This window comes from Oreochromis aureus, linkage group 1 (assembly GCF_013358895.1).
Source record: "Oreochromis aureus strain Israel breed Guangdong linkage group 1, ZZ_aureus, whole genome shotgun sequence".
Lineage (NCBI taxonomy): Eukaryota > Metazoa > Chordata > Actinopteri > Cichliformes > Cichlidae > Oreochromis > Oreochromis aureus.
The window spans coordinates 40,785,052-40,807,380 of record NC_052942.1 but is presented as its reverse complement, the minus strand read 5'-3'; the positions used below and the strand labels follow the sequence as shown (position 1 = coordinate 40,807,380).

General features: G+C 45.8%; 1 protein-coding gene across 1 annotated transcript in view; it reads right to left on the bottom strand.

The window, feature by feature from the left end:
- dok4 (docking protein 4) overlaps positions 1-12,869 on the bottom strand; it is a 60,608-nt gene extending 47,739 nt beyond the window's left edge. The window contains exon 1 of the mRNA XM_031738326.2: positions 12,653-12,869. The gene's annotated coding sequence lies outside the window, so the exon portion shown is untranslated. The remainder of the gene's footprint in view (positions 1-12,652) is intronic.
- Between the last annotated feature and the right edge of the window lie 9,460 nt (positions 12,870-22,329).

Below are 22,329 nucleotides of genomic sequence, written 5' to 3'. Positions count from 1 at the left end.
CGGACTGCATGTAGGAAGGAAGGAAAGAAGGAATCTAGGAAGGAAAAAAGGATGGAGGAAGAGGGTGTTGGCCAGCGAACACCATCTGTCCGCGCTGTGATGGACCACTGAGCTGTCCACAGATATTAGACACCTGCTGTCAAACACAAACAGGTGGAGAGGAGGATCGAAGGAGAGGTTTGTTTTACACAACATACAGACCAAAGGCACCGCACACACACACACACACACACACACACACACACACACACACACACACACACACACACACACACGGCTGATTAACCTGTCCGTGTTCGGATCATCATCGCCGTTCTGGACCAAAGACAATCAGAGGCTGTAATTGGTGGTTAAGCTGCCGTCTCTCCGTCACTTTTTACGAGTTTCCACTAAAACAAAAACACGCGAATCATCAGTGACGTCCACATCGATTCTGACACGAGGCCAGCAGTCACACTCTCCCGCTTTCTTTATTTCCCTTCACCTCAATGGCTGCTTTATTGGCACCAGATGAGGGCTTCATAAATTAGCAGAGTGGGGAGGAGACTAAATCAATGGTTCTAAACCATCAGGCGCTGAAGGGACGGCTGGAGTTGAAGTACTTTTCCTTTAATGTTGACCTCCAAGTTCTCCAGGCGTCTGCTGGATAATGAAGCTTTCTATCAAGAGTATCATGAAACAAATCAAACGTCTAACCTGCTTCAGCTCTCTCAGAAAAAGCATGGATGGCTTCTTGGGTGTGCAGCAGCTCGGTACCGTCAACATGGAATTTCACATTTCAAATGCAAACTGGTTCAGGTGGAGCTCCATGCAGATAGGAGTTCAAATGATTTTTTAGTCTATCAATTACATCGTTTTGCTGTCATAACTGGGATAATGATGACACTGTGGGAGTGGGGGTCACATGGAAGCTGCCACCATATCACGTCTCACCTGAGCAGGAGTGGTCCACACACATGTATTCAAACTCTGAAAGTAGTGAAAGACATCTGTAATAAACACCACCAACCTACATGCTGCAGCTGATCCTCACCTGTGACTCACTGATATGCTGATGAATCCAAACAATAAAGCTTTTTTAAGGGTTATAATGGCGACAAATGCACTGAAAGACTCTAATTATTCTGCATGTCTGCAGAGTTTAACACAAGACAAATCTGTTAGAGCAAGAAACTGAAAGGAGCATTTTATCTTCAGTGGTTCTTAAAGAACTGAAGACGATGGAAATTCAATGAATTCAATACAGATCAAAGTCTTTTACCTACATTATCCCACTGATCTCTAAATATGAAGCCCAAACCGAGCGCTCTGCACACTTTGTTTTGTTTCGTGTTTGACAGATTTTAGCTGCTGTCGTCACGGTGATATTCGCCCGCTACAGTGGCCAAACTAGACCTGCGAGACGGCCATGAATCTGAAGATCAGAAGTTCTGTCATCACTCTGAATCCAGCAGATACGGAGCCACAGACAGGAAGAGATACTGCAAAGTGTTTCTGCTACATCAACTTTGAAGTGCGTCAGTGTCACCACAGGAAGCTCTACGGCACAGGCAAACGACATCTGCAACAATACTTTGCTTTTATTTTCTTCTATGAAAAGTAACCATTGAAACACAATGTGAGATTTAAAGAAACAACAACAACAAAATGACAGAGTCGTAATTTTGCCGCCGTCAGGCTGCTCTGAGCTGTGAAGCCTCGTGTGGCCCAAACTGAGGCTCTGTGAGGGACGCATGCTACAATAAATTCAAGCATTTCAATAAACCACACATGTCTGGCCTGTTTCACAGTCTGAAACCTACAAATACGCGATTACAGCCGGTCACTTTCTGTCATCATACGCAGGAACTTCACAGTTTCACCTCAGTTTCAGTCTTTGTTTCAAACCAACGTACACAGGTGCCGTGATAGAGACGAGACAGTTATTAATCTTCTGATCTGACTGCAGAATTTAAAAAAACAAACTTGCATATTTTCCCAAATGTCTGAACATTGCTTTCCATTCTTTCCTTATCTGCAGTCACGCTCCAGGAGAGACTCAGACACTCAGGCAGCAGCTGCTTTATCGGCTCATCAGCACCACGTGTGCAGAAAAATAACGACTCGATTATGCTGCGACCGCAGTTTGTGCGAGTCCACGCCGCGTTAATGTAATAATCAACGACTGCTTCGCTCCAAAACACAACCACCAGAAGCAGATCACTGCCAGGAAAACCGCCCAGAGACTCCAACGCGAGCACGCAGTCCACACCCGGCGCTCTCATCCCCGCTGTCAGAGTGTGACAGGTCGTGACTCAGCAGCACCGACGGTAATCGCACACGTCAGCCACAGAAACACGACAGAGCACGGGTGAACAGCTGCAGCATCGTTGCCCTCTTTCATTCATCTTTGTGCTGCAGAGCAGACAGCAACCACCAAAGCAGTTCTATGGAGACGCAGCATGTAACCACCAAAACATCAGACATCATAGACTTACTTATACTTATATAGTGCTTTCCTACTCAAAGCGCTTTATACTACGAGTCTCGTTCACCCAATCATCCAAGCAGCTCATCTAACATTCACATACTGTGATGCATTGTGGGCAGCTCAGTGTCTTATCCAATGGTACGTTCTGATTGGTAGAGAACCTACTACATGCACCAAAGCACTGAGACCTGTTCAGGCACGAAGCTCCTGGTGCTCACAGTCTGTGCGGATGATAATGGCTCGGAGCTCCGCAGTCGTCGACCGTTACACACCAGCACCTCAGCACTCGGCGTCTCTGTAATGAGCTTCAGTCTCAATCATGGCTTCATGACTGAGCTGCAGTGATTCATCCACCTGCATGTCAACGAGAGCAACTAACGATCCCCTGGCAACCTTTGGTCACTAGGGAAAGGTACGTATCCCACGACAGGTAATCAGAGATCACATAAGGACATTTTCAAATCAAAAGTCTCAGACGTGAAGCGTCATTTCATAAACTCCCTCTCATTGGCTCACATTGATTCATTTCAGGTTTCAGGCAGGTGCAGATGAAATATACATCACACTGCTGCTCTGTTGACTCGCTATCAAAAAAAAAAAAAGAAGAATGATTTATTATCAGCTGAGTTCTCTCTGTGGAGACTGTCACATGCAGGCTGATACAACGCCAGCCAATCAGAAATCAGTTTGACACCGAAGACAGACAGCCAGGAACCTTCCATCCATCACTGGGAGGAGTGTCTGAGCAGCAAATCACCACACACACACACACACACACACACACACACACACACACACACACACACACACACACACACACACACACACACACACACACACACACACACACACAATGACCTGCTTTAAAGTGATGCTCTCTGAGGAGGAGGTTGAAGAATGAAATGAGTAAACTCACAAAACAACACATGAGGACTTTTTTGTCCCGCCGTGACCTCTGAGGCCGTCTCGAAGGACGAGTGTGATTCTGCTCTCTCCTTCCTGTCAGCTGTTCTATGAGAAGGCCCAAACCAGCAGCTCATGCCTGCTTCTTTCAGGACAGGGACTCACTCAAGCATCCTTTTGGATTTTACATTCAAATACATGTAAATGTACTCTATTAGCACACATCACAGTCTGACTGATGCAGAAAAACACCAGCCAGGATGTAAAACTGATGAAACAGACAAAACCACCTCCATCCATCCATCCATCCATCCATCCATCCGGGGCCCACTCACAGGGGCATCAGCCCAAGCAGAGAACCCAGTCCTCCCTCTCACCAGCCACCTCCTGCTGCTTATCTGAGGGAGGACTGAAACATTCCCAGACCAGCTGAGAGACTCCATTGAGTCCTGGGTCTGCCCCAGGGCCTCCTCCCAGGAGGGCATGCCCAGAATACCTCACCTAGGAGGCATCCTAGTCAGATGCCCAAACTACCTCAGCTAGAGAGGCTGCTATGACCCCTCTTAAATGACTGAACTCCTCACCATGTGTCTAAGGAGAGGCCAGCCACCCACAGGAGAGGATGTAGGCAAATGGACAGCTTTGCTTCAGCTTTCTGTTCACCACGATGGACCGGTGCAGCATCTGCATCATTGCAGCCATGGCCCGAATCTGTCAATTTCCTCACTTGTGAACAAGACCCTGAGATACTGGGCACTCCACCCATTACTGGCTGAAGGCCATAGATTCAGACATGGAGGCACTGCTTCTCATGCTGAAGGCCACCACCTGACGAAGCCAACAGAACCACATCATCTGCAAAGATGAGATCCTTCTACCTTGACTATGCTAGAAATTCTGGAAATCCTGACCATAAAATTTATGAACAGAGTTTGTGACAAAGGGCAGCTTTAGTTTCTGTCCTGGAGAAACTAAAGCGAAAGCTTCCTGTCACATGTGTTCAGCTGTGTTAATGCACCGGCGAGGTCAAAAGTATTCAACCTGAGGACACCTGCTGGAACTAAACAACCTTCTGTGATGGGAAGCAAATGAGAGGAAGCAGGAACAGTTGGTGCGTTGACGAGCTAGTACATGAAAAGTGTGATGAACAAAAAGTGCCTTCATGTGACAGAACAATCAGGAGACGAGCTGACGACACGTCAGGTGACTTTTTTCTGCAGATATGAATTCAGCTGAACTTTGAAACTTTGCCTCGCTGCTCGGCTCACCTTGGGCACGAGATGTTTAAAAGTTCTGATGGTAAACGACACCGCTTGCCTTCTAATGTACGCTCAGCCTTAATGAACCAAAGAGAGAAGAGAAGCCCGAGATGTGAGCACATCAGTCTGCTGTTTCACCTTCAAAGAAGAATAAAATCTACTGCTGAATTTATACAAACGCCTGCGTTTAGTGACAGCTGACAGGATGATTTCAGTTGACTTGGAGTTCATGCAGATGAAGCCAAACTTATTTCTTTATTTATGTGGATGTCGGTAAAGGCAGGAGAGGAAAGTCTGCAGATACTCGACACCGTCCAGCAATAAAAACAGGAATCAAGGCACCGATGAGCTGTTTCCACTGATCTGAGATCAGCTGCAGTCTGATGTTTACGGCTCTTTCCAAAACCTTTGTGACTTTTTAAAAATGCATCTCACAAAGATGGAAATGTGTGTCGGAGCTGCTTAAGGACAGCGCTGCGGCGCACCTGTGATACAGCCACCTGTTTAAATGTTATCAGCCCATTACATGGCGGTTATCAGGTGTTATCACTCCACAGAAATGATTAGCAGGCAGCTTCCTCCTCCGACTAGCAGGCTCAGCGGGCTGTTGTCACCTCATTTACTGGAGATGGAGACATGCAGGAGCTGTGGTGGACTGGCCGCCGAGACCAAGGTGCAGCACTCCCTACCTGCTCCTGCACGTTAGACAGAGGGGTGGAGGAGAGCGCATTAAGAATGCTGGTTACAGAGCACCAAGGACATTTGTGTTGTTGTTGCTTGTGTCCAGTTGATCTGAATGACTGTTTTGTGTGTTGGTATCCTGTGATGTGGACTCCTCGTGTGGAGGAAATCTGTGAATGCTCTGAGCTCGGTCCTCCCCTGGGGCTACAAATACACTTGTGTAAAAGTTTGACACAGTGTTCAGGTCGACTGAGGCAAACACAACACAGACACATGAAGAAGAAGCTGTAACATGGGATCGAGTGACGGCAGCTGCTTCGTGCACAAAAACTAGCTGCACGGTAAAGTCACAGCTTAATAAGAAGAAGGGATTTGTGTCAGTGGGGGAGGAAGAGGAGGAGAGAGAGGAGTGAAGCACTTATCTCTCCTCTGGAGGTTTACACACTGAAACAACTGGAGGGCGAGAGACACTGACAGACAGAGAGAGCGAGAGAGAGAGACACTCTGTCATTTACAGATGTGGAATGTGGCAGTTGTTTGGCCTTGAGCACTAATTACAGACTCTCTCTCTCTCTCTCTCTCTCTCTCCATCAAGGCCAGTCAACCAGAAGCTGAGTGCACCCACAATCCTTTGCAGTAAAAACACAGAGAGCTCTCTCTGCTCCACTTGTACTGATAGTCAGCCATTCTACAAATGCACCGCTGCTTTCACTTAATTAAGTCGCTCGTCTCGTTTATTTGAGGAGGAAACAGAAAGAAAACAAGCAGGCGGTGAGAGGACGGGGGCACGAAAGGGCAAAGAAAGGAGGATGTAAGGTTCGAGGTTTCGTGAACACCTCCCCACACGGAAATCTTTGAAGGATTATTCTAGTTTATTACAACTTTGCTGTCATTGTGACCCAGAACTTTCTGGGAGCGTCTCGGGATCCTGCAGGAGGAGGCGGAAAATCTTGCCTGGAAAAGCACATCTGGACTAGCCACTTAGCCTGCTGCCACCATCTTCAGGTTTACAGAGGAGGATGGATGGATCATGTTCACAGTGTTGGGTGTCCACGCCACCGCCTGCCTGCACGGTGGCGTGAGGACAATACCCAATCAGCCTTTCAGGGCTAAGAGATAAAAAAGAAAAGAAAAGAGGATACCTAATAATATATATATATATATATATATATATATATATATATATATATATATATATATATATATATATATAATAAAATAATCAAAGGACTAAACCAAGAGACCAAAACTCATCAGCATGATCAAAACTCTGTTTGAAATGAGCTAAAGAACCTCCGTGAACTAGAAATCCCATCACGGCTACAATCAAACCTTTACATGAACAGGTGGGGGGCTGAACTCTGAGTTTCACCTTTGTGCCTTTTGGAGATCAGTTCATGATCAGCTCAGCTCCAGACTCCAGAGCACCATCATGAGGTTTCTCGTCAGTATGTGGAACCCTGTATGAGTCATTGATCATCATGTTTCAGGTTAGATCCCTTTAAAAACGAACGTGATGCCACAGTGACGTTTGATTCCACAGCACAGACCAGTCTGAAAAAACTCTCCAGGGTGGACAGTGTAACCACACTGCTGTGACAGCTGACATATGCACCCATAGGGTGCTACACGATGACATACTACCCCCCGTCCCACAGCTATCAGTCACAGCAATGTCATTCCCTCACCTCCTCCATCTCTCCTAAGCGTTTACCCTCCACCTCCTATCATCCATCTGCTGCTCCGCGTCTAACAAAACCTGTGCTGCTGCTCCTCAGCTGAAACTCCACTGCACCATAAATGTCTTTCACATGCAAAATGAGGGAAGAAACACCAAATATCATATGTCTTTGTTCAAACATGACATCTGGCAGCAACTAATTTGGCTGTGAAAAGCTTGCGGTCAGACAGACTCAACATCCACGAGCACTGAGGGAAAACAAAGAGATGCTGAGGGCCAAAATAAGACAATTATTCCAAAACGAGCTAAATTTTGATTTTTCCCTCATATATGTTGGTTTAATAATTGCTGGAAGCCAAAATGGAATCTGAAGTTAATGTTCGATAAATTGAACAGCTGATGTTATAAACCTGCAGGGAGCTCGGTGTTCAGGATGTTCGTGTCTGCAGGTTTTCATGACTTTTTTTTGCATATTTCTCACAAGTAAGAACATTGTTTGGTTTCAGTTTGGACTAATCAATAGAAGGATGACCGCCCCCCCCCCATGCTGAACAGGGGGGGAGTTCTGGTTGAAGAACAGCTCCAAAATAAAAGTTGTCAGATGTGTAATCTCCAGCTCTGCTCGACAACAATTGTTTATCTGATCTTTTATTGATTACAATAAAATGAAACAAAAGACTCTGGGAGAAGCTAAACCACAGGAAAAACATCCTGATGTTGTGACTTCTTGGTCTGAAGAGTTAGAGCGAGAAGTCCACCTGGCTTTGGAAGAGACGGCTGGACTTCACCACCGTGATCCATTTGAAATGGACAGCGAGCATCTTCTGCACAAACTTCCTCCTAGTCAACATCAGTTATTCCAGTGTTACTCAGAATGTTTGCTGGACACACGTATTTGTGCTCATCTCACTGTACAAAGTGCTCAAGTAAAGATTTCTGATGGAAGACGGTGGAGCGATAACAGCTTCAGACTAAAGCCACAGCACGCTTATGTGCACGTGCACGCCTATGTGCACGCGCACAAATGTGCATGCGTGCTTACACAAGTCTGGCAGACGTCATAAAGCAGAGGTCCATCTGAAGCCTAATAATCAGTCTGCCCGCACCCGAAAAAGGCTGTAATAAGCTGAAATGATAGCGTGCAGGACGAGACAAACACACACCTGTAATGTATCATCAGACAGGTGACACACGGGGCTCTGCAGCGAGTCAAACAGCTTCCACCAGCAGAGTGTTTTTAGGATGTGGCTGTCAGGTTTCATTTGTTATATGAAGACATTCCATAGTTATGCTGTTACACTGCTGCAAACACCAAAAACAACAATATCTCCGTTCACCTCACAAACTTTAATATTTCATGTCACTGCCTTTGGCTCCCACTGTCAGGAAAAGCAGTTTGACTCACTTTAAAATTCACACACCATGCAGGTCATTAACAGCACTAACCTTACCAACAAGTCTGAATATCCTGGATGATCACCACTTCCTCCTTAGTGGGATAGCTCATGTAGCCGAGAAGGCAAAAGTGAGCAACATTACCTCCAAATCAGGAGGGCAGGTATTTACCTGCTTAATACAGGTGTTAATGCAGGCGGGGCATCACAACGTCAATCTTAAAAGGCAGTTTGATTTAAAAATGGTCAACGCTACAACGTTACCAGCTACCTGCCATGTCAGAGCCACTTCTGAGCTAGGAGGCACCATATTTGGACGAGAGGGTTACGTTAGGAGCTAATATTAGCTAAATATACGTCTACACCCACATCCTGTATGGGAGCACCAGATACCTGCTAATCAGTGCTCCGTTAACACCTAAAAGGCTGTCAGTAAAGTAACCTCACAGCAGCCATATTACTGCTCATATGATGTCTTTGAAAATTCAATTCAACTTTATTTATACAGCGCAACAAGATGCTTTATATTGTAAAGTAGACCCTAGAATAATACAACAGAGACAAACCAACAATCATATGACCCCCTATGAGCAAGCACTTTGGCGACAGTGGGAAGGAAAAACTCCCTTTTAACAGGAAGAAACCTCCAGCAGAACCAGGCTCAGGGAGGGGCGGGGCCATCTGCTGTGATTGGTTGGGGTGAGAGAAGGAAGACAGGATAAAGACATGCTGTGGAGAAGGCTCCAACAGCACAAACACGGTCCAGTTCAGGGACTCCAGTTAGCTGTGGTGAAGCCTAGCACACAGCAGCTACAGCCGCCTGTGTCACCACCCACCTGTCTCTAAAACCCCTAATCATACAATGCCCCCCCCCCCCACACACACACACACACACACACACACACACACACACACACACACACACACACACCACATAGCGGTTATGAGGGGGGAAATGATCTCTTTAGACCAAACAGTGTGCTGGTACGTCGTCATTTTCAGCCCTGGTGCTTCGCACTTGGCTGGCAGTGATTTTTCCTTCACTCTGTTTGACTTCAAAGTATTTGTTCTACAGAGCAGCACAGGAAGCAGGATATTTGTGGTGAAAACACTTTAAATTCACAGTAACAATAACAAAGAGCTCCGGCTGCCCTAATTATTCAACTTGTGTATCGGCTGGTTTGTAATCCGCAGCAGGGATATTGGATAATTAGCAAGAGCCGAAAACACAACAGGAAGTTTGTAGTGGAACTACAGAAGTACACCGGTCTATACAGTTACTGTAGCATCACCAATTAAAGCCTGTTAGAGAGACAGTGGGAATACTCCACACTCTCTCTCTCCTCAGTGTAAAGGCTCGTTCAGTCTGAGCCAGAGGAGCTGCTGTCAGAGCAAATTAGAGCAGGAAAAACACCGGAGAGAAGTCCTCCTCCTTATCTTCCTCCAGCTTCTCCTCACTCCCTCCTCCCAGCTCCCCAGTGTATCCCCCTTACTCATTCACCCAGAGACTGAGAAACACACACACACACACACACACACACGTATGCACACACACACAAGCACACGCAAGCACACACACATATATAAATATATATCTTCACACACACACACACAGTCGTGTTTTCATATCTTAGTGGGGACATCTAATTGACATAATGCTTTCCCTAGCCGTTTACCCTGATCCTAACCATAGCCCAACTGTAGCCCTGACACTAAAACCACAGTTTGAGCCTCAAAAATATCTTCAAACTCGTGGGGACCTGGATTTTGTCCCCACAAGAGCTGTTGGTCCCCACAAGTATGGTAAACTTTCAATTATTGGTCCCCACATAGATGTAAACACGGTGCACACGTATGCACACACACACACACACACACACACACACACACACACAGGCATGATTGACACAGACCCAAATTGAGATTTGAATATGCTTGAGCATATGCAGCCCTGCATGCACGCGCACACACACACACACACACACACACACACACACACACAGAAACCGTATAAAAGCATGCGTTCGGGATTCATTGGCGGCTGCTGTGTGTGTCGTAGATCTGTCAAACTAACGAGATGCCTTCACCTTTGCTGCGTGTTTGCACCATTAGAGCTGTAAATTACACACAGCACACCTGATCCATCAGCACAGGAGGTCTGCGCTCTGACAATTACTCATGTTGTAGGGACATAAATCTATGAATTTGACCCAGCTTCGTGTTGGAGATGAAGAGCTGACGACAGGTCCCAATAACACAGCTCATGAAATTATGAAGGCCAGATTAATTGGAGGCACAAAGACCTGCTGAAATTCACCTGTGTGCAATATTAACCTCAGTGTCAGTTTAACTTATCTCTGATTATATCAGGTTAGGTTTGGACTTCCTGTGCCATCTACCAGACACATTTACGTCAATGCTAAAATGTGAAATTATTTTCAGATGATGGCTGATAGAAGTCTGCTCAAATGGGAAATGGACTGATTCCTACACCAACCAGACATAACATTATGACCACCTGCGTCGCTCCCCCTGACCCGTCGAGGCGTGGCCCCCGTTCGACCCCTGAAGGCGTGCTGTGGTATCTGCACCAACGTGTCAGCAGCAGGTCCTGTCAGTCCTGTAAGCTGTGAGGTTGGCCTCCGTGGATCGGTCTGTGTGTCCAGCACATCCCACAGATGCTCCCCTGGACCGAGATCCGGGGAATCTGGAGGCCAAGTCAACACCTCAAACTGGTTGTTGTGCTCCTCAAACTGTTCCTGAACCGTTTCTGTGTATTGGTGCATTATCCTGCTGAAAGAGACCACAGCCATCAGGGAGCACCGTTTCCATGAAAGGGTGTACACGGTCTACAACAGTGCTGACGTCGGTGGGACGTGTCAGAGTCACATGTAGATGGTTTCCCAGCAGAAGATCCCCCAAACTGTCACACTGCCTCTGCCGGCTCGCCTTCTTCCCATAACGCCATCACATGATATTTTGCCACCGCCGTGATGTTCCAGCAGTAACAGCGTGAAAGACTCTCATTGGAAACCCTCCCTTCCCTCCCCATCAGCCCCCTGTATTATCAGACTCACTACCAGCATCACTTTATGGCTGCTGAGATAACAGAGAGCCGCGGTTCATTAGCAGCTCTAAAGCAGAGGCTCCATTATCAGGCGGGGAGCAGTCCCAGGAGAAAACATCACCCTGTGATACTTTTCAGCAGGATCAGGATTAAGCTGCATGACTATGGAGTCACACCATCCACCAAACGAGCTGTGACTGTGGACCAAATCCACAGTTAGGGATTTTATTCAGTGACAAACACAAACTCTTTCTGCTTCACATGTATTTCTCACTGAGGGAGGAGGACCTACGGGGGCATCACTTCCTCCAGGGGGAGGAGGTCCACACCTCCACCTGACCACCACACATCAAGGAGATCAGTGTTAGGTGATTGAGTGTAACTGACAGCACCTCTGCTGGACTGGCTCAAAGAAGGAAGCCAGCAGAAATTAAATTGAAATTAAGGTAAGATATTATTTATGTGTCTCAAATGTAGCCAAGACATTAAAAACAACCTAGAAAATAAGATACCAGCTTCATAAAGTAGTGGAACAAAATGTGATTCAACAAAAGAGCCCCACGCGGGAAAAATGACCCAAAAGAAAGATTTTTTTTAAAGGTGCCCAATGAATAAAAACGTAGATAAAATCTAATGAATGTCTTTAAGATCAGCGCTTTTCTCCTCTACCTGAGCCCCCACGGCGCACACGCGCACTTCTGTCTCAGTGATGGACGCGCAGACAGCAGCTTGGGTTAGTATCGCGCCCAAGGATACTTTGTCATGCACACTGGAGCTGCCAGGAATCGAACCACCAACCTTCGGACCTGCTCGACCTCCTGACGCACTGGATTTAAGAAAAACCTCAAAAACTGGAAGATAAGAGAAAAAATGCCCACGAAGTCAAATAAATATCACGACTAGTGAGAGCGCAGATGTCAGGTGTCCACGCCGCACAGGTGACACAAACCCACCTACATGAGAGACAGCAGCTGATGGCTGAACGTGCTCTCCGAACACTTTCTGTAAATGGTTCGTCGGTTTATTGAAATCGTGTTTTTACGAGGAAACACAGAAACAGACAAAAAAACGGAGCGTGAAATGAACGCGACGCTGTGACCTAACAAAGGAGACCGGGCTGGCGGAACCGGACGGGACATCGCCGTCACCGCTAACTCTGCCACACATGCGCGCGCGCGCATCTGCAGTCTCCGTTACCTGGCTGACAGCTGCGGCTGTCCGGGCGGGGTTCCTCCCGGTGCTCGGACGGCTCTCGGTGCTCTCTCAGCCTCCTCCCTGCAGCTGGTAAATCCAACGGATCCGCGCGCGGGCGGTTCGGTTTGTGCGGATCAGCGTCCGTGTGCGCGCGCCTGTGTGCGCCGTTCCTCCCGGCCGAGCTGAGCCGAGCTGAGCTGAGCCGTACAGGAGGAGAGAGCCCGACAGGGCACACACACACACTCTCTCTCTCTCTCACACACACACACACTAAACACGCCCAGCCGGCCAGCCACGCTCCAGCAGGACCCGCCTCCTACCGTAACTCCCCCCAAAAAGGCTCAGGCAAAAAAGCGACGCTGATTTCCAGCATCAGACACAACAGAAGGCAGCTCAGAGGAAAGTCTTGATTTTATATTTCATCGTCTCCCTTAAAGCGTCCACACAAAATATTTGATCTGCTGTGAAGATGTAGAAATGTATTAAGAACCGCTGAGGCAGGGCATACATGGAACGCCATAACCAAGTGGCCGGCATAGTATAACATCTGTGAGAGTAAAGATTTGTTTCTAAATACAAATCCAGATGTAATCCTTTATTTTCTGATGTAGTTCTCTCCGGGTACTTCCTCCCACAGTCCAAAGACATGCAGTTGTCTGGTTAATCGGAAACTCTAAAATGCCCGTAGGTGTGAGTGCGAACGGTTGTCTGTCTGTGTTAGCCCTGTGACAGACTGGCAACCTGTCCAGGGTGTACCCTGCCTCTCACCCTAAGACAGCTGGGATAGGCAGATGTGACATCTTTGGTCTTGGAGGAACGTTGTCTCGTTTTACTGTGTACTGTACCACTGCACATGGTTGGAATGACAATAAAGCCACTTGACCTTGATCATGAGCGCAGGGCAAGGGTGAGGTGGAAACGATGTGCACGGGTGGGGTGATGCGGTGACTTACCTGCGTCTGTGGCATCAGCTGGACGGGCTGCCAGGCTGTAGTGCAGGAAAAATGAATCTGATTGGCGACGTTTGCTATTAAACTGCCCATCAGTCTTAACTCGTCATCTATTCAAGTTTCCACTTGTTCTGACACATTTTAATATACACCTAACAGTTACAGTGAACCAACCTTTTAACAGCAGTTATGGAGGTCAGGAGAGCGCGCACTAACACGAGTCTTTGGGAAGCGGCACAGTTTCACTGATGGACAGTTTGAGCGTGTCAACAGTGCAACTCGGGAGCCGAGCCTCACTATCAGAATGATAGATGAACCAGGTGCTCTCCTGCTCACTCTGTGCGCTGAGAAATGCTGATTGGGGGGTTTCAGGTGTCGCATCAGTGCATTACCTTGGATATGTTGGATTTGAGCAGCGGTGCCATCAGTCACACTGACAGCCAGTCAATTAGCCAGCCAATCAGTTGAGAGCCTGAGTGAAAAATGCAGGCTGGTGACTCGATGCTCGGTGGGGTTGAAAGTGTGCACACCTGCCGTGCGCTCAACAGCTCAGACCTGTCACCGTCAAGGTTTCATCTTCTGCAAAACACCAGAGAGGGAAGCTTCAGCGGCCGGCGGGAGGTGGACAAAATAATATGAACTTTTAATGAAGAAGAATTTGATTGCTCGGACAGCTCGACGGTTTTGCTGACTGATGCTCCTGCGGTTCAGCCTCCAGTGCCTCTGTGGGATCGCGGTAGTTGTCTCTTTGAAAACTCATACATCACTTTCTTGTTCCAGACAGGCCTCCTTACAGCTGAGAAAAGCTGCTAACCGGCCTGCGACCAGCTTAGTTTCGTCCCCTCCTGAGAGCCTTTCAACATCTTGACTCATTATGTTTTTATTAATGACACCTCAGTTTTAAAAAGCAACAAACAGAGAAGAACTGCAAATGTTAATTGGACAAACAGAAACATTACATCACATCATTTCAAAACAGATTGTAATGATTTAAAAATCTCATAAACACAAAATTTATTCACATAAATCACAGAAAACGTATCAAATGTTTAAACTGAGTAAATGTACCATTTTAGTAAGAGCTCTTTTTGAATTTGACAGCAACGTGTTTCTAAAAGTTGGGACGGGGACCATGTAATCTACTGCGCAGCATCCTTAATTCTTCTTTTAGCTGGTGGATCCCAGGACCTTTAAACATTTATTTAAAAAAATAATCAAGTATAATAACTTACATTATGAAGCGCCTTGAGGCGACTTTTGTTGTGATTTGGCGCTATATAGATAAAATTGAATTGAATTGAATTGAATTGACACGATAATTAAATTGTTTTATTGCACGTGTGAGGAATTGCTAATAAAAAAAATCCAATTGATCCTGGAAAAAAACTGAGAAATTTTTTAAAACACAAAATCCTGAAGGCTTCAAGCTCCCCTGGTCAAAAAGATAGAGATGCTCTATTATAAGCGTTACGGTTTGGTTAATAACAAACCTTCTTTGGGCTGGATATAGAGTTTGTCTGTGTGTGTGTGTGTGTGTGTGTGTGTGTGTGTGTGTGTGTGTGTGTGTGTGTGTCCTTGATCCATCACAGCTGATTTAAATGGATAAATTACCTTCTCAACATGTCTTGTAGGCCTTTAATTCAGAGACTGATATCAAAACCTGGGGATGACAGACTCACTCTGTCTGCTGCCCACACACACACACACACACACACACACACACAGATACACAAAGCAGCAGCTGCCAGGTCTGAGAAATTAAAGGCCCCTCAAAAAGCTGCAGTTCCTCTGACATCCAGCAGAGGCTTCTTATAACTCACCTGTTTAAGTTGTATTAAGGTTAAAAGTTTGCATTATTGGGGGCGTGGCCTCTCTGACTGAAGGGTGGATGGTGACACAGGCGGTTGTAGCTTCTAGCTGTCTGCCAGCTTCACCTGAGCTGGACCTCTGCACCGTGTTTGTGCTGCTGGAGCCTTTTGGAGCATTTTAATGACATCATGTGACCAGTAGTATGGCTGCTGTGAGGTCACAGACCTTCCAAGGAGGCGGAGCTCCAGTTTTGGTGTTTTGGGATATGATTTTGACAATCCTGAGCTCATGTGGTTAGCATTAGCTGATAGCTTAGCACTACTCCCTCTCATTCAAATATGGCCACTCCTGGCTCCAAAAACCAACATGGCATCTGCTCAGGTTAAAGCTTCAAATGTGGAGCCCAGAACCTGTGACTGTGTCCATCTTTTATATACAGTCAAGTATAACTGTGACTGTGTGTGTGTGTGTGTGTGTGTGTGTGTGGTTTGGTGCCAGAGAGCTGATAAGGCTGTAATAGCACTGATACAGTGAGGCGTATGAGACAAAACACAGTGACTCACACTGACAGATCTCTGTAACACACACACACACACACACACACACACACACACACACACACACACACTGTGAACAGACTGCATGGCTAAATGTTGACACTCCATTATTTATTACATGACATATGTTCCTTCTGTACTGCTATCAGACGTGTTTTTGTGTTGCTGTATCATAACTACGTGTGTGTGTGTGTGTGTGTGTGTGTGTGTGTGTGTGTGTGTGTGTGTGTGTGTGTGTGTGTGTGTGTGTGTGTGTGTAGCACTTGTACAATGTTCATAAATGGGTGTAATGGGCTCCATATGGTGAAGTTGGAGTAGACTGTGTCTGAGAGAAATATCACCCCTGTCTCCACCTTTCACACACCGCTGAGCGGGTGAACACACACACACACACACACACACACACACACACACACACACACACACACACACACACACACACACACAGCTTCCTGTGGGGATAAAGATGCTGTTTCTCCAGACGGTGTTTTCATGTTAGTGCAGCGTGTTGTCAAATGGAAATGATTGGAAGGAAACACAAAATTAGCACAGGGTGGGGGGCGGGAGGTGTGTGTGTGATGTGTAAGCAGAGCTGGTTGGTGCAGAGACAGGAGGGAGAGCATCACCAGTCCTCACACAGGATACTGCTGACGTCTCAGAGTAATGATGGACTCAGACCCATGCTTCGAACATTAACTCTGCTTCCTGATCTAGCGACCCACTGACAGGTGTCGTGATTGAGAGATAATCAATTCGATTCTCTTATCGAGTCTCATTGGCTGCGCTTTGAGAGTCACCTTATCTCTAAGCACCTTTTCAAAGACATTATATAATATAGAGAGTCAGAGTCAGAGTTTATACCGATGATCAGGACCTGGAAACACAGGACAACTCAGTGTGAGCAGTCTGTCACCTGTGGCTAATGAATCTGTTTGATTCTAACAGCTTGACTAATGTCTCTCTCCAAAGTGCGCCACGAGGAAGTCGGAGCGTCCCAACTTTTTCACGGTAGATTAAAGTGTGTTTGACTCCTTCAGATCTGTACGTTGTGTCGTACTCGGCAGGTAGCAGAACTTCAGGTCAACATAACAAAACAAGTTCAAAGTAACAAATGCAGTGGTCGTAAGCTGCTTTGATGAACTGTACACTCGCCATGTGAACTGTTTGCATGAGCAGGTGAGTTTGTTTTCATCCCCATCTGCACACCTTCCCACCAATGCAAGCAGAGCACTTTATTATCATCACAGTGCTCCCAGTAAATATTCTAAATCAGATGCACTCACAGTGCCACAGATGCACATTTGACAGGGCGGTCGCAGCAGATGGCCCCGCCCCTCCCTGAGCCTGGTTCTGCCGGAGGTTTCTTCCTGTTAAAAGGGAGTTTTTCCTTCCCACTGTCGCCAAAGTACTTGCTCATAGGGGGTCATATGATTGTTGGGTTTTTCTCTGTATGTAATATTGTAGGGTCTACCTTACAGTATAAAGCACCTTGAGGCGACTGTTGTTGTGATTCAGTGCTGTATAAATGAATTTAACTCGGTGTCCTCCAGGGCCATACAACCCTTGTCCAAACTCCAATTTACTTGATTTTCAATCACTGATTTATTCTCTAATTTTTCACTTTTTGTTTACTCACTGGTTATGTTTAGGAAATGGATGCATTTTATTCTGCCTCACAGCAGTAATCCTGCACACTAAAAAACATAAATCTCATCCAGTGCCTTTAAATGTGAGGCCACAGGGTCTCTGACAACTGCCCATATGCAAAGAGCTGGGAGCCAAAGCATGACGGCAAAAGAAACATGCACGATCTGCAGACAGCAGCCACTTTAAAAAGCACACACAGGGAAAGAGCCGTGCTGCATCGGTGGGAAGGATGGGAATACGCTGCGTCTCTGTTTAATGTTTGAGGAGCATTCAAAGCGGGTCACCTTGAGCAGAGTCTTGAACCAGATGGGGAACCAAATCTGGAATTAATCTCCTGTGAGATGTTACATCTGCATTCTCTCACTTGGAAAATGACACACAAACACAGAAAAGTGAAAAAAATCACACAGTCCTGAGGGTGCCTGTGAGACGTGGCTTCTCATTAATGCTGTTATTTCAGAGTTAGCTTTCTGCATTTAAAACCCGGCTGAACAAAAGCCCCCATTCAGCTCAGGAATTCCTACAAGCCACTGCTAATTGATTGTAATCTAGCTAGGACCCACACAGCAATATTTCAGCTGGACGCTGGTAAACACAGCAGCATATAAAAAGGCTCCAAACATGGGAAAAGCCCAGTGTGGCTCCATGTGGGGCCTCAGCATGAGTCCAGGCCCCACATGGAGCATATCAGCACTATCGGCTTTGCATTGGCATGATTAGCATTAAATGCTGGAGCTGGAAGAGCAGATGATCAGTGTTTTTGCAGCCTAACTGAGCATCATGCAAGAATCATATATATTCCTCTGAGGTCGGCCAGTCAGGGGTGCGCTCCCTTCACGGGAAGCTGCAGATCCATGTGATTAGATCACCAACTAGGATGAAGAACATGAAATTTCAGTGTCCAACAAAAAAATCACAGCTTCAGGTTTAATAAAGAAGACCTGAAGCAATCGGAAAATCTCCAAAGGCCAACTGTCAGTGACGAGTCCTCAGAGCTGAGCCGTCACACAAGAAAAGGTCTCATTAAAAAAACTAGAGCTGATTAATACGAGGAGCACAGAAGGCAAGGAAAGCAGGACATGACAGAATCCACTGTCATCACTGTCGGCTTTTAATCTTGAAAATCAAAGTTCATCAACAGCAGATTCTTTCTCTGGATTCTTTAACTGCGTCGTGTGTTTGAGATGCAGTTTGGCTGCAGCCTCTCTCTAGTGTCAGCGAATGAGATTAGAAAATCGGCCTGAACGATTGGTCCTGGTCCTGGGATCGGGGCTTCTCTCTCCCGAGCTTCGGTCTTATTACTGTTTCCAATCGGGTCCTGTTATCGTCCGTCGGATCATCTTCCTGCTTTCAGTTATTCTGCTTTCTCTGTGCCTGGCTGGCAAATCTCTGACTCTGTGTTTGGGATTTTGTACTTCCTGTTTTATTTTGGTAACAGCTTTGCGCTTTGTTTTCCGTTTGAAATCCTCGTGAGTGTCTTTAAGCTTCAGTTTGTCCTTCGTTGGAGCGTCTGCCTGGCACCACATGGACTTTGGCTGCAATCTTAAATAAAGATCAGCTGAGAGTCTGCGTTCCTGCTCCAGCTGTGCCAGTCTGCTTTTAGTTTGTGTGTTAACAAGCAGATGAACAGTTTGAAGATGAGCTGGGAAAAAAAGTCTGCAAAACTTGGTGCTGCTCGCATCTTCATGGAGTAACATCTGCCCACATCTGTTTCCAGTGTTGAGCTCTTTCAGCTGTTTATGTTCATATACACTTCAGGAAGATGCAGCTGATGCTTCCTCCTCCAGTCCAAAGATGAGGTTCTCATGGCTTTAACCCTTGTATGGTGTTCGGGTCTGTGAGACCCATGCCAATTAGAGGCCGTTGCCCATTTAGGCAGTACATAACCTCAAAACCTGCAAAATATGGTATAAAGATATGTACACTTGATTATAACTGATTTTATTTTTTTTATAACATTTTATTAAAAAAAAACGAGAAGCACATTAATTCATAAATGTGATCGAACAAAGGTAAAGGGGAAAAAATTAACCATGTTTGCTGTTCACATGGCTCGTAATTGGGATGAAGTAAACATCTGTTGAGTAATTTAACATAAAATTGTTTGATAGTGTTAATTGGAAAGCCAAAACTCTAGCGGGTCCACCAGACCCATGAACACTGGCTGAGTAACAAAAATACAAACACCATACAAGGGTTAAAAAATATCTGAGAGCTTTGGGAACAAACCAAAGATAAAACACTGTCATCGTTTTAAAGGAAAGGAAAGGAGACTTTTTTTTAGCATAATTTGTTTACTGAAGTGAACCAGCTGAGCAGTTTTTAAAGAACAGTGAACATCATACAGTTCAGCCTTAAGGCTGCGAGAGCCGCTGTCTCAAGTGATCTGTGCGAACCGCAAACCAGTGAGCCGTGCAGATCATTCAACAGGCTGAACTGGGACAAAAGAAGAAAAGTCTGCAGAGAGTAATTATCTGAAAATAAAGAAAAATGTACAGAAGTTGGACCCGTGGCATCAGGGAAGAGCAAAGGGCACGTGAAGAGATCAAACACTGCAAATGGAGCAAACGAGTCACTTTAACAGGACGTGCAAGGATCATCATCATCATCATCATCTTATCTGTCTGTTCCAGCAGGCAGCCAAAGATAACAACATGAAGGATTTGACTTTCACCTGACCAGTGTCACCATCCACCTTGTAACAAGTGTCATGTGGTTCACAGTAACGCTGTTGCTCTCCACCTTATAACAGGTGATTGGCAAGAGCTGTGAAAAGGAGTGGGTGTGTGGGGTGAAGTCAGAGCCCTTCTGTGATCTCAGATGACCTTGTGCCCATTTTTAGTTTAAGCAGCAAAGATGAAAGTTGTTGGTGTATGAATATGTTTAAAAACACATATAATGAGTCTTTATTTGGTTATTGGATCCTTTCGCTTTGTGGTCACCTGAGCAGAGGTCATCGTTGTTGCTGGAAGCAGAGCGAGGCTGCAGGGCTGCCTTCAGTCCCCAGACTGGAAACAGAGAAATAAAATTAATTCTCTCGGTTTCGTTCACTTTGTCCTCGTTGCCTCGTTTATGATGATATTACCTAGCAAGAGCTTTTGTAAATGGAAATCTGAGAAATATCGATTGTTGAAACACTGCTGGATATAAACCTGATTCATATCCGCAGCCATGCCAATTTATTCCACAAAAACATAAATTGTGTATGCAATATATGTTCGCACAGTCAGTTCTTATTAGTCACTGGTGTCCTGCCTCCTTCCTGTGAGTTCTCTCAGTCTACACATTACAAAGGCTGGCTCAATCATCAGGCCATAAAACTCTGTTAGAAAATATCTCTGGTGAGCCTGTGTGCACATGAAGTGCCAAAGCTCATCTGACAAGCAGAAGCCACGGATTACAAACTGACAGCACAGTCTGCAGCTCAGAGAAGCTCTCAGCTGATGTAGCAGCGCACTGTGAGATCCACAAAATCCCAAACCTCCTGTTTTCCTCTGGCTGTAACCCTCCTGACCAGATTTAGACTCCACATTTTGAAGCTTCAGTTTTGGTACAGACTTCTTGGATGGTCAGTGACCTCACAGCATATTATTGGTCACATGATGTCATTAAAAATGATCCAACAGCACAAACACGGGGCTGAACTGTAGGTAACACAAACAGTTCAGTGTGCAGACAGCTAGCAGCTACAGCTGCCTGTGTCACCATCCACCTTGTAACAAGTGTCACCTGACAGTTGTTGCTCTCTGCCAGGTGATTGGCTGAAGAGCTGTGAAAAGGTAGTGGGTGTGTGGGGTGAAGTCAGAGCCCTTCTGTGGAAAAAACCAGAGGCAATTAATTCACTCGGGTGCCAGTGGGTATACTCTCGGTAAGAGACTTTTGCCATTTTTGTTTGGATTATTTGCTATTGTATGTGCCTATTTTTAATGTGTCGTTGGACTTTTTTAGTGTGACCACGAATTTTAATGGAAGAACTGATCAAGCCCTAGATCAACTGCGCGCAGGGAAACTGATCAATATTGTAGGTATATTGAGTGTTTGTTTTAGCTTCATGATTTTGAATGGTTTCATAAAATTGGTAATATTTTAATCGATAATGTTGTTTGTTTTTCAGCTGTGCTGTCTCTGCTGTCCTTTTTTCGTTCTTTTGATTGATTTGTAATTTTGTTTTGGTTAGTCCGTCCAGCCGTAAAGGCGGTTATTGATTGAGAGTGAGTTGTGTAAGGGCGGACTAACCTCCCTTTTTTCTTTTTGTTTAATTGTTTGTGCCACTTCCCTTTATCTCCCAGATCGCAGGCCATGCATAGCGCTGATTCCCAGCTGCGCTGAGACCCGAATTGTTTGCAGTGCGTGCCACGATTGCAGTGTCGCTAAGCGGGGTGTGACGGGTTGCAGTGTTGTTATTTTCGCACAGTTTGTGTGGTAAGTCTCATGTGCAGCTGGGATATCAGCAGGATGTGTTGTAAGTCCTGTCTGGAAATAACTGGGAATTTGTATGTTTAATTAATGTAATAAATAAATGATCAATTTATTTCTTTGCCCCGTTTACTCATACCTTGTCCTCGGTTACAACCTGTAAGTCAAAGAGGCCACGCCCCTAATAATGAATAAACTTAATCCAGGTGAATTACAGAAACATCCTCGTCCCATACAGGTAAACATGTTTATTTCTGCTGTAAAGTTTTAACATGGGAGTCTACGAGGACTGACTCACTGC